The sequence below is a fragment of the Spodoptera frugiperda genome, chromosome 28, assembly GCF_023101765.2.
Source record: "Spodoptera frugiperda isolate SF20-4 chromosome 28, AGI-APGP_CSIRO_Sfru_2.0, whole genome shotgun sequence".
Lineage (NCBI taxonomy): Eukaryota > Metazoa > Arthropoda > Insecta > Lepidoptera > Noctuidae > Spodoptera > Spodoptera frugiperda.
The window spans coordinates 2,209,405-2,223,179 of record NC_064239.1 but is presented as its reverse complement, the minus strand read 5'-3'; the positions used below and the strand labels follow the sequence as shown (position 1 = coordinate 2,223,179).

Here is a 13,775-nt window from a genome sequence, read left to right as displayed (position 1 = left end):
TGCACCATCCAGTAACCTCCACAGATACATCATACTTCACTTTGCATTAACCATTGAGGAGTCATTACACGCCATTCTTCGGACAATGAGTCGTATCACCGGCCATAGTCGTACCTCTCCGTTCAATACTAAAATACTGGAAAATAGCTATAATACCTGCTTAAGATTATTGGGTAGTTTTCTTGGCTATTGTTGTCGTGAAATATTATTATGGCTTCAATGATTCATGTTGATGTTTATTTATTTGAAAATCTTAGTTACCTACACCAACTAATAGTGCTGTTGGTTTTCATTTAGTTACGTGTTTAGTAAAATATGTTTCGAGTCTGGGTCCAACACTAGGCTTTTCTCCTGTGCCGTGAATGCGTTTACAAACACAACGAAACAATAATTTGTGGATCACACAAAGAATTGCTCCGTACGGGAATCGAACCCGCTGAACGTTACGCGGCAGCCAGTTGCCATGGCACCGCGCCAACCGTGCAATCATATTTTCTGATGGAGACTGTATTTTTGGTCAAAACTAGGAAAGTATAATCTTTACTTCAACAGTAAATCAATGATAACTTCATAAGAAAATTATGCAATAAAAGTTAACAGTTAACAAAACCTATACAATCATTAAGTTGTTTGTCAAAATAAAAAAAAAACAATTAAAATTCTAAAACGTACAAAAACTCTTGTCACGGTCATCGGCCTAAAAAAATGACAGCCAATTAGTTCCAAATTCGCACACGTGGCGCTGTTCAACATTGTTCGATGACGCAGCGAAAAAAGTATCTAGTACATATTAAAATTTTACGTAGTATGTAAAAAAACAAATTCAATTACTTTACAGAGTAAAAAATATTGTTATTGGGGTCAAATATTCATATTGTTTTCTGTTGGCCGATTAAAACGTTTAATTTACGTTAGGTATCTGAACATTGTTCTTTAAAAACTTCAGCATATTTTTTTTTTAAAGGTTGCCGGTCTTTATTTATTAAAAACATAAATATGTGTATATATTAAGTTATGGAGTAGTACTAGAACTATTATATACTTGTGTATAAAAGTACCTAATTAAATAAAGAAATAAATTACAAACATTAAACATAAATAACTGATATTACGCATTCTAATATTTAAAGAGGAAGTCAGAGAAGTACATAAAAATATATAACAAAGATTTGGCACCAGTGAGCCTACTCGGGAATCGAACCCGGGTCTACTTGCTGTGTAATCGCACTTGAAACTCGACCTTCAACCAGTTTTCAGTTATGATGATATGATACGGTTTTAAAATGTTAATATACATATTCTATTACAATAATTAATTGACTAATAACCTAGGTACATGTACTATTTATATGACATACACTAACAAAAACAATGGATTTATTTTATCTCACTACAGTAAAACTAAGATAAAACGTTGATAGTAAACTACTTGTAATAAATCTACAAGGAAATTATTGTTACAAAAGCCTATAAATAATATGATTATAAAGTATCCCAGTTACTGATGTATTAATTTATTTAGTATCGATACAGTAATAAATGCACCATTGAACACTAATAAAGGCGCTTTCATTATAATATCAGATAATAGTATAAAGAGCTTCTTATTATTATAAATTATGACTGAATAATGTATTATTTTATTAAAAAGTACTTAAAATGTGTTTGAAAATAAATAAAAATGTGTAATTGGTGGAAAAAAGTACAAAAAGATATCTTGTCAGAAGTGGGATTCGAACCCACGCCCACAGAAGTGGACTGCGACCTGAACGCAGCGCCTTAGACCGCTCGGCCATCCTGACGATGAGAAATGGGTCGAAATAGTGATATTGGTTTCGATGACACATTTTAACTAAGAAATATCTATTTTTGTTTATTTTTACATTATGTATTTACTCTGTCTTTAATAAGAATTAAACTATTTTGAAATAGTTCAGTAAAAAAACACGCCTTCTGTTAAAGTTTTTTATAAGTAGGTACCGTCAGTAAGCATATAAAAGGAAACAAAATAGAAAAACATAATCCTCTTTTCCAATAATATCGGTAGAATAGTAAAAAAAAAAGAAAATACCAAATTGGACTCAATTTGGACTCTATTTATAACCACAAAAGGTCTAAATCTCAACTTCTAACACAAAACAAACAAAAACCAGTGCAAAATAACGATACTTGTGAACAGCGATGCACATTACGAGGACAATATGGCGGCGCGTCCGGTGTTCCCATTGATCTTACCATGTGGTTCCGGTAAATAATCCGGCGCGTGCGCAGGGCACGTGTGATTGTGCGCGCAGCCGTCATAAAATTAGTCTGCGTTTACTCTTTGGGTGGGTTTTGTTTTTATTTTTGCCAATGGTTATGCCTTGATTTATTTGATGTTAATTTTGATGAACTATGTTACCAACAATAATATTTGTAGCTCTTTTAAGGTTAAACAATAATCTAAAAACGTAAATGTTATTTTTTATCTGCAAAAATGTATTCTATTTAAAGAACAAAACATAATAAAATAGAGGAGCTTCCGCAGATAAGTGACAGTTCAAATAGGAAACTTAAGTTCAGAAAAAATCTAAATGAAAAATAAATTAAAGAACCAAAATATTCTAAGATAGAGGAAAATAAAAAGAAACTGACACATATAGCAAATAATATCATATGTTCCACAGCAATGGTCACTTTATATGTTTTTCTAATTTAAACAATTAACACCCCTGATCTAAAATTGTTTCAATTTTCTTCCGGAAGTTACCTCAAGCTACTTGAATTGCAACCGATATTGCTATTTTCTTTTGCCGCATTTGACAATACGATTCTATTGTACAATAAAGTCTTTAGACCCTTGTACAATTAAAAAAAAGTTTTAAGACACGAAAACAATTATTGCTTCCGATACTTTATCTATATGAAAACATCCATTAAATTGGTCCCATCTAACACCCATTAGTCCACACACACACATACATATAAACACGTATTCAAACAAACCCGAAAAGATAACAAAGTGTTCACTAAATACAAGTTAACGACTAATCATTAACCACTTTAAAGTAACTGAGATAAGATAGCTTGTCCAATCTCGTTCCGAATGAGACTAACTTAAAATATTTACTGAAGAGACTGCAGCCATCCAGCCAATCTCATTTCTTTGCTCTGAGAGTTAAAGCCAGCTCAGCAAGCATTCAGCAATTGCCTTTGCATCATTTAGGTCTTAGCTAATTAACAGCAAAAAGCACTAATTAAAGCAATTCTGTTTACCCTTAGCTGCTACATTTTGAGCCACTTTTTATTCATCTCCTTCCTTTATACTAAAAAGTTTAAAAACTATTTTGGACGCTCTTTTAGACTTGTTCATATTTTTATGATGATTTAAAACTATTAGTGTTTCATCGGTCCAATATACTGATGTTATTTTTAACTTTCATAAAAGGTGTTTAGATGATGTATGTAGCGATGTTTTTTGAAGATATTTTTGTGTTTCGTGTTGAGTTCTACAATTTAAGGTAGTTTTTTTAACGTCCTCTTTTTTGTCCCGTTGGTAAACACGAATTATTCCCTTTATCATGAAGATTAAAAGCACATTAATTATTCCGCTTTTAATAACACGAAGAGGAAGATTTTTCTTCTCCGAAACGGAGTTTTATCGTCAAATATGCGCAGTAAATGGCAAACATCCTGTTCATCTTAAAACTGAAACAAAAAGCTGCCTTCATACTTTTTATTATAATCCCAGAATCCTGGACAAATCAAAGTAGGTCTAATAAAAGCCCTCATAACTTTCAACACCTGTTTCCTCTTGATATCGTGCAGGATCCGAGAGAGAGATCAAAGTGTGAAGTGTATGCCGGACGCCAAATGTGAACAATTGTAACTGTGAATCATACCATTGATTCAAAGGAGGTGTTTGTTGCTTTTCGTGTATCGACTGGTGTAAATTATGTTCTAAGTGCAAATAACGTGAGCTAGGAATAGAGTCTAAATAAATATGTAACGGGGAACAGTTTTATGATTTAGATATACAAGCAATGTAAATAAAATTTACACACAGCGGAATTAAATTGCTAGACAATGGAATTCTTTGCCGGTGTCTGTGTTTCCTGATGGGTATAACCTGGGTGTCTTCAAAGCCCGAGTGAATAGGTTGCTTATAGACAAACGTGCTCCTTCGTAGGCCGCATCATCACTTACCATCAGGCGAGATGGCAAAACGTCAACAACAAAATGTAACAAAACCTATAAACAATTTGGTTATTAAAAATTACAAAACTAATCCAATAAAATGTTCCAAAAGTATAATTAAGTTTTGTAAAGCAAACACAGTTCACTGATCATCTGGGAGATACCACAGTAAAAACAAAAGCACCATTAACAGAAGATACTTATTTGGAACACTAGAACAGCAACAAAGACCATGCTGACAATGGGCACAAAAATACATACAAATGTAGACCAAGACCAACATCAGAGGGAGTGTGGAAAAATATTTAGCAATACTGCGGTCACAGTGAACGTTACAATGAGATGGGACGCAAATAGAGAATGGGAGGCGACGGTGAGGGTGCGAATGTATGTCTAATTGCCTGCGGACGTGTCTCAACTCGGTTTTACTCACAAGTGCAGTCTAGGGTTGTTAGTTTGGTGCATACAGTTTTTGGAAAAATTGGTGCTATAAAGTTTAATAAATGGAGTTTTTCAGAGTTTCTGTAACTGTTGTAGCTATTGTAAAGATTCCATCGAGGTTGTTATCGTAGATACTCGTATATAGGGAAATTTAAATATTCTTTAAAGCTTCATAAAATAAGTTTCCAAAATATTCTGGACATTTTGATGTTGCGAACAATTGTGTTGTTATTAACTCATGTTTTAAATGGTTACTGATATTTTTTTGCATATTCGCTACAAAAGAACACTTTTACGCGGCAAAATTATTAAAATCTAGATGTGGTCGGTACGGACTACTCTGAGAAGAAATGCCAAACTAAACTCAGTGTTAGTTACTGAATAAAGACGACTGAATATAGACGGCTATAAAGTGTTTTCATTCAATAGTTTACTATTGAATGTGTGTCTATTTTATACGTTTAACGTCATCATTGTCTTTGAATAGATCTATAATAGATTTGAATAGATCAAAATATAAACTCCCAGCATTTCATTGAACTTTACTACAAAACCCAAAAACAAAATCTCTACTAGAAACAACCCATTCTCCCCACCAACCCTAACTACCTGTGTGGTGTCATAAAGGCCACTGCAACGCATGGGGTGCAGCAAACACACACACTCGAAATATCTCTTATTTCGCGTGCGTGCACATAGTAAAGCGAGCCGATTACTGCAGCTATAAAAACCTAAAGATAAGTACCGACGCGATGGGTATAGGGGATGCAAAACCTCTAAAAAATGAGCTTTGAATGTACGGGAAGATCGTACAAAGCAAGACCATGATATACTGGTTTTGTATAGTTTGATATGTTATCGTAACTACTACTGGCGTGTGACGCGATGTGAATAGGGGATGCATCACCATATAAGCTGATCTTTGAATGTACGGAAAGATCATACAAAGCAAGATCATCTTAAACTGGATTTGTATAGCTTGATGTGTTGTCGTCTACCTACTAGTGACGCGATGAAACACCATTATAAGGTCAGTCCTTTGAATGTACGGAAAGATCGTACAAAGTGAGACCATGATATACTGGTTTTGTTCAGCTTGATGTGTTATCGTCTACCTACTAGTGACGCGATGAATCACCATTATAAGCTGATCTTTGAATGTACGGAAAGATCATACAAAGCGAGTCCATGATATACTGGTTTTTCACAGCTTGATGTGTTGTCGTCTACCTACTAGTGACGCGATGGGGATGGAGATGCAATACACCGTATAAATTGCAACGTTTATGCGTTTGAAGTCAGGAAGCTTGGGATTTCTATTTGAAGTGGATTTTGGAATTCTAGAGAATTGGCTTGTAGGGAAAATAAAAATAAAATATTGTGAATTGTCCATTCGTAGTCGTTTTAGGGTTTTGAACTTTTAATTACTTTAGCTACAGTCACAGGGGATTATAAACAAAAACGCATACACTGCTTAGGTACTTACCTATTATGTTTGGTCATAACATAAAACTCATAAATTCCTGTTTTCCAAAAATATTACGCATAATTTAGGTATTAATTTTAATGAAATAAAAAATGTTTCTTTCTGACATTTTCAAAGTAAAAAAAAATAATTGTTTTCTTTGTAATTCACAGAATACCATTTTTTTATCCCTAAGCGACGCTAAAATATATTTTTGAACAAAGTTCACACAGTGAACATTCACTGCCATCTATCATCTAAAAACATAACTACTGAATGTAATCAGTTCGTCACAACTACCATAGATGGCGTTAGTTGAAAGTTGGCGGAGATTTGTATATTTCGCCCTCTAGCGGCAACTCTGTGAACTTTGTATTCCAGCTTGACGTCCCTAAAAAGTTCTGAAAATGGTCGCTAGGGAGCAGCACTAACAGGAATCTGTTACGGTCATAGATAAGTGTGTATTTCTCACGGAATACAGAAAACTTTTTTTTCTATTCCGTGGTATTTCTATTATCCGATCACAGCTTCAGAAAAAGATACACAACTTTAACTTATATTAGTGGACAAATATTTACAGACGGTACACAAACATAATATGTGAGGTAAATAATGAGTGACGTACCTAAATAATGAAAATTAAAAAGTTTTAAAAGCTTTAACTAATTCGCTGACTGTATCATCTATTATGTGTTTATAAACACAGCAAATTCTGCTCCTGAGGCTGAAATTACCTACCAATATGATTATGAGCTATTAGACCACTCAAACTGCTGCCTGCAGGAGTAGGAACGAGGTGGTTTTTAGTCAGTAATAGTCTGACACTCCCTCTCGCATTGCACAAGGCGACAACATTGCATTATTTTCCCCTATTTATAAACACCACTCAACCTACCTTTTATTTAAAAGATAATAATCAATATTTTCCACCCCGTTCTAACTTTAAAACAAAACTTATTATAGTTCACAGTAAGACAGAGACCACGTCATTTGTTAGGCACAGCTTAGCTGCAGTGACTAATGCTAGTTGTAGTGGTATTTGCTGGGAAACTGCAGGAGCCAGTAGCTTCAGTAAATAGAATAAGCAACGATAAGATGTAGACTGGAATGAAAATAAAGCCATGACAGTTACCTAATAAATCATTTCGATATCATCCCTGCAAAAATGTTTTAAAAATATCGAATCTAAATATGAAATCTAATGCATTCACGTCAGTCACCATTTATAATTGACCTAAACTTATTACAACATGAACAAAAAAAACATCAACGAAACAAATTCAGTCATCAATGCCATATGTAACAGTTATTAGCAGATTTGTAGACAATGCGTTCTAAGTCAAAATAAAAATCGTCACGGTAATTAAAAACAAGAAACAACAAACTGGAAAATGGGAGAATGACCGTAAAACACATTTTGAAAAAGCTACCAATATCTCGCCTGACATTTCAACATAGAGCTACTAGCCAGACACGTACCTACCTACCTACAGCTAAGTACCCCCATTAGCCGGTCGCGATAAGCAGCTCATTGTGCACGCGTTGACGACTCCTCCATCACACGCGGGCTATCTGCTGATCGAGGATATGATCGCACTGGAGCCGGTGCACATTGTAGCCTTAGGACGTAAAGATTTATAGGCAAGGAGTAAGTTATGAAAGGGTTAACGTACTTACTAACGATAGACGTGTAGGTTGGTAGTGGATTGGTGGCTGAACATAGACTTATCAACGCTAAAAAAGGTCTACCTTTTTAGCGTTGATAAGTCTAAATGTCTAAATGTTGCACTGTATTCACTCTTAGAATGAGGTAAAAAAAGCTTTCTGATGATTATTATTGTGTATAGCAGATGACAACATACCTATGCAACTGTTAACAGAAAACCACTTTTGAGCTGACTTTGTTTGTAATCTAGGTCTTATTCTCTTAAATACATGTTCATAGCAAAGAAATAAAATGTCCAAGTCATTCACTACGATATAAGCATACATCCATTAAACAAGCATCCACAGAACCACACCGCACAACGATGATACTTAATGAAATTGCTCCAAAACCTAATTCAATAACATGCATAATTGATCCACTACACAAATCTAAGGGAACTGCTCTATGAAATGTTGGTCTAGACAAAGTCACAACTCATACAAGGTATTCGCCATTAAAATCGCCAATAACCATTAAGTCAATGGAAACATGCCAAGTACTACCGAATGCAATACAATAGCCAGTATTAAATCTAACCAATAAATTATTCAAAGACGTTTCAACCGCAGAACTGTTGGAGTGATCCCAAATTAAAAACGCTATCCTCAAAAATGCAGTACAACTTTAAAGTCTAGTTGATAAAGCTGAAAATTGTGTAGCTTTTAATATTGTAGCAGCAGAGATAAGTTGGTGTTAAGTAGTGTAAAGGAGTACCAATAATTCAACGCCCAGCGGTGACCGAGTGTACGTCAAGATGTGTGAATGTCTATATTAGATTATATTTTATGGCCACGTATGTGGGGAATGGGTTATTAATCATAATGTTACGAAGGAACCTGATACTGCTTCGGCTGCAATATTCTGTATTTATTCCAATTCAGGTTAAAATGCAGCGTTTGTGCTTACATGTGCAATTTTATTGAATGCAAACAATGCAGTGCAAAAATGTTTAACTCAAAACGAGCTGACTGGTGTTATACTAAATTGCGTCATTTTGCTTTTTACAAATGAAGCCAAAATATGACCAAGATATCAAAATAAACTGACACAAATTCCTAATAACGCAAGAACCACTAAAGAAAACGGACAAAAAAGTAATAGAATTTAACGCATCCCGTGAACAATAACTCTGATATACGCGGGCGACAATTTGTAATAAAACCGTATATCATAATAAAAATAAAATAAGAATACACACTTCCGGATGAAAAAAACGATTACTCGAGCCACGATAAAGGAGTATATTAAGACGATAAACCGGTCCGGGAGACGACGGAGGACATAATATGTGTAATAACATATAAAATATATCTGGGAAACGGCCTCAGTATGCTTGGGTCACGGGTTCCCATACTTTTGCAAAGAAACTGTAGCGAGAAATCACTTTTTCGACGATATTTTCTGCTGATTTAATCGTGTTACGTATGAGGGTCTTGAACTTAAAAGGTTCATAATATTCTTTGTAAGAATTCCCTTGCAATTGGTGTGAAAAGGTCGGAGAAAACAGCTGATGGTGGATGGTAATAAGGGTCAGGCTCAAGGTCGTTACGTCAGAGCCCTATATTTTAGCTCCTGTTTATTTGTTGGTCTGACCGCTTCGTGGATGTAACATAAACTCTTGGTTGAATTGTAGATTGAGTTTGTAGACATATTTTATTACGATTGTATAGCGATAGTGTATAAGGTGTAATGATTAATCCTGTAGGCCTCTAGAATGTCGATGCACATTCAAAATTGGTTATCATAGCCCCATTTTTATACCATTTTCACCATTAAAATGACGACACAGATAACCCACTTATATTCCCCCATCACCAAATCTTCAATGATAAGGGGCATTACTCAAATGACCCACTAAACATTTACCACGACGTAAAGACACTCCCATTCATCCAAACCCTTCGGAGCGATTTGTAAACGCATCCAAAAACGTATTTAACCGTCAGGACTGTCATGGGACGGTTTGAAGGGCTGAAAGACCTTAGAAAACTGATCCATGTCACAATGGGGTTGCCATAAAAATAAACTGGAACCCTTACAAGGTCGATGCTAATGTGAAACCGATACATTTACAATATTTTCCGGTAACAGATACTGCGTTTAATATTTGATAATGTAGGACTTCTGTGGACATTGAGAGAGGTCAGTCGGCTTATAATAATTTCATGAGTCTATGGGGAGTTCTTTCTTTTGAAATTGGTGCTCTTTTTTATACTTGATCGAATTCGTTGTTTATTTGTTTCTGTAGCGTATTTTTTTAGTTCAGAAGTGTTTATCTTCGATGTCGTTTTATCCTTGAGAAGGTAGGTAAAGGTGCACATGACGGCACGTAATGCCACTGTAGAATGTTCACCCAATTTTTACAATTTATGTTCTAAGTCCTATGTAATAGGGGTTGAGCCTATAGCCATATACTGGGCACCATTTCAGTCTCCGTGCTACTATTGAATCGACAAACCGAAAAAATATTTCTTTGCTCGACTTGGGAATCGAAGATTCTTTGCCCGGCAGTCGACTTTGCGATCACTCGACCAACGAGGCAGTCGATATAGGAGGTAGAAGATGATTAAATCTTTATAATTATCTAGTAGTAAGTAGTTTCTATATTTTGATACATACCATAATTAATTTCCCGTTTTCCTATATTTGGGACACCATCCAAAGCGAAAGTACTCTGCCAAAATTACTCAACTTTTTTCATATCTTTATGTAACAATAATGTCAACAATTTATTTGACATGTCCACCCTTTTACTTCATATTCTTTATGATACTTAATTTGACGGGTTGTTGGTCAAACCATGCTTGCTTGTCTCCAGTGGTAATTGTGTGGACAATTTTATGAAGGCTGTTGTTGACTTGATAAGTCTTTTGGCCTAGTAAAGGGGCGTTGATCGTAGCTAGCATCTCGAGGGCTACCTCGAGAAAGTACTAAGCCTATAAGTACTACATTTCTTTCCACTTGGATTTTCTCCTGTGTCGTGGTTACGTTTACAAACATATAAATTCCCATACACATAACACTCAAACCTGTAACTACTATTTGCGGATGACAATGATCGGATAGGATAGCTCCGTGCGGGAATCGAACCCGTTACAAGTTGCACGACAGCCTAGCCGGTTGACGGTTACGTGCCGTAATATGCACCTCTGCCTACTCCTTCAGGGATAAAAGGCGTGACGTTGCTTTATTATTTCTTAAAGATCTATACTAGTACATCCATGTTTTCGCCGACTTTTTTGTAGGACAACCGTTACCTTAGTTTTTTCCCCAATTTCTTTTGTTGCCCAACACTTAAAGCTTCACATCTGTCCCATCTACATTCGCCACAGCATTCCGCCAGTAATTTATCACAGCTGACTTGGTTACAAACAGAGATCCAATGTTTTGACAGATGTTCATTTGGAATTGTTATTTTTGTCGCCTCGGGTGTTAATTTGCGTCGCTTGTTTGAGCGCCCGCGCCTCAATTAAGAGATTACTGAACGTAATTTGCATGTAATAACTTGGAAGGTGATGGTGCTGAGGTGGAATTTGTCATCTGGTTTTTGGGTTGAAGCGAAAATTTGTGAGGATACAGAAATTCAGTTAAGTGAATACAGAAACTATTCTGTCAACTGCGTTGCCCGTGTTAGTGGAATGAAAAGTAAACCTTTATATTATTCCTGGACCCTTGGTAACCCTCATCCACGATTTTTTTTTTTTTGGTATGCTACTACTACCACTTTTTTGGAAAAAGTAAGAGAAGAGAGTCGACGGTCTCGTGTTTTTAATGTGGTTTTAAAAATCGTATATAAAAAAATGCATATTTTTAAAATTGCATAGTCATCATTTATTTTAAGCGAGCTTTCCTCTATTTCGTGTTATTAAATAAATGTTGTTATGCCAATAGTTTTCTCAACATATCGTGTCATATCCGGCTGTGTGTCTTAGAGCAGTATAAACAAACACTGCAACACACGAGAGGGTGTCGCAAGCGATTATTAGTCGGATGTCAGTCGTGACGCGCCGTTGAGACGGAACAAATACTGCGATTGCTACGATGACTATGCAGTCGTGTTTCCAATTGGAGACATTTTTATAATATTTAAATTGAATCTCTTATATCGTTAGTATTTATAAAAAAAAATCTAGATTACTAACACGAAAAACTAAGTTTCGTTAACATCAGTAAAATACTATCTAGTTCTAAGTATCTACTGGTCTTCCTATAACGCGGGCGCGGCGCTTGCTGTTAACAGCTGATTATGCGAAAAAAGGCGCGCGGCAAATTTTGTTGTTTTGTTATTGTGTTAAAAATAAAACTAATGACTATACAAAAAAGTTTCTTTAAGAAAAGTTGTTTACAATCATGAATACAAATACCTGTTTAAATATCTGTCACTAATTATACCAGTCACCCTATATGTATGTATACCTAAAAATTATAACATTATTGTTTTACCAATCTTGTGTGTTAAGCTTTTCTTAACACGTTAGGGTTGAAAAACAAACGCGTCATTTTTATTTGAATTATCCTAGGCCATCTTCCATAGACATTTCATAGTCAATTTTCTATGCACAATATTTTACTATTTGCAGTTTGCTCGTGCCATTTACCGATGACAAACACTGAAAGAGTTAGTTTTAAGAAAATCCTCTTGCCTCACAATATAGGTCAAAACTTGCAAAGCAAATATTTAAGTGTGTGTAGATAAACACACACACAATACATCATTCTTTACACACATTTACTCAACCAGTGATGTATCAGGCTTTTAGTTTTTATCAAGAAAAACATTTTAAGTAAACAGCAAGCCATTGTCACCCTAACAAACACGTGTCCTCATTTACTTTTGAAAATATTTCGCTGCACTAATTTTACGTGTCTTCTGTACATTCGCCGTTAGATTTTCAACTTTATTTCTGTTTGTATAGGGTTCTTTATTGCTTTAATTTGTTATGTGTAGTAACTGTGATCACGGTTTCGTCTGTTCATTGTTTTGTTGACAACTGCATGTTGTGTTGCAACGTTCAAATGTCGAACGATGAATATTGTTTGACCCTACTGCTCACAAAGGTTATTGTATAAGTAGGTACAAGTATAAGTTGGTATGAAAGGGCCTGTCTTTATGTTTACGGTTATGGGAAATTAGAGGAGTCGATTGCTAAGAGAAATTGTCGAGTTTGATTCCTGAGTTAGGCAATGTTAGTAGTAAATGACTCTTCATTTAATGGTTACTTAACCCAGTCCTTAGCAATTGTTGTAGGAACAAAATCGTTACTAAGGAATAGTTTAAGTAATCATTAAATGTCTCTGAATGCGGCAGTTAGTCGTTCTTCTTCGTGCGAATTTATAGTTTACCTAATTATCAAAACGATTTATTTAAGGACTGACAGATAGAATATAATATTTTTTGTGTCATTTTCTGCTTTACTTTGAATAAAATAAATTACTTATTTAACATCGATGTTACTATTATTTAAATAAACAATTTTGGATTTTCTGTGATAGTACAAAATCCATGGGCACTACAGTTAGGTTCATAATTCTTCTCAAAATAGACCTTAGGTCTTAAGGTCAAGATCTTAGTTACGTTGTAATATTACACCTATTTGATCAATATACAGTGTAATTTACTCCACACCTTAATTAGATAACGTCCTATCAGACTCGTTGGCGTGTGTGGCTAACTGGCGAAGGGTTACATCTTCGCGCACATCGTCAGAATGTTAATACGTGCAGACAGGCCGCGGGCCAGTAGACGTCTTCAATGTTATGTTGCCCTGGTACTCCTACTATTTGCTTGTAAGTGGGGACTTTAATGGTGAAATGAAGGGTTCCTCTTTTGAGACTGATTCGTAAAATAAATATTTTTCGGTGGCATGGTTGGTGTGGGAGCTGAGAAGCGGCTGTCACACGAAGTAAACCTATGTGTGATGCATAGAATTATTGTTTTGGGTATGGGTGTCCTATGTATGTGAACTTGTATGTTTGTAAACGCAC

At 35.3% G+C, this 13,775-nt stretch overlaps 1 protein-coding gene and 1 non-coding gene across 2 annotated transcripts in view; one reads left to right on the top strand and one right to left on the bottom strand.

Annotated features, from left to right (window-relative positions):
* LOC118265226 (kinesin-like protein CG14535) overlaps positions 1–13,775 on the top strand; it is a 331,078-nt gene that overhangs the window by 43,295 nt on the left and 274,008 nt on the right. The gene's annotated exons all lie outside the window — the stretch shown is intronic.
* On the bottom strand, positions 1,719–1,802 carry Trnal-cag (transfer RNA leucine (anticodon CAG)). Its single transcript has one exon. It is a non-coding gene; the product is annotated as a tRNA-Leu (tRNA).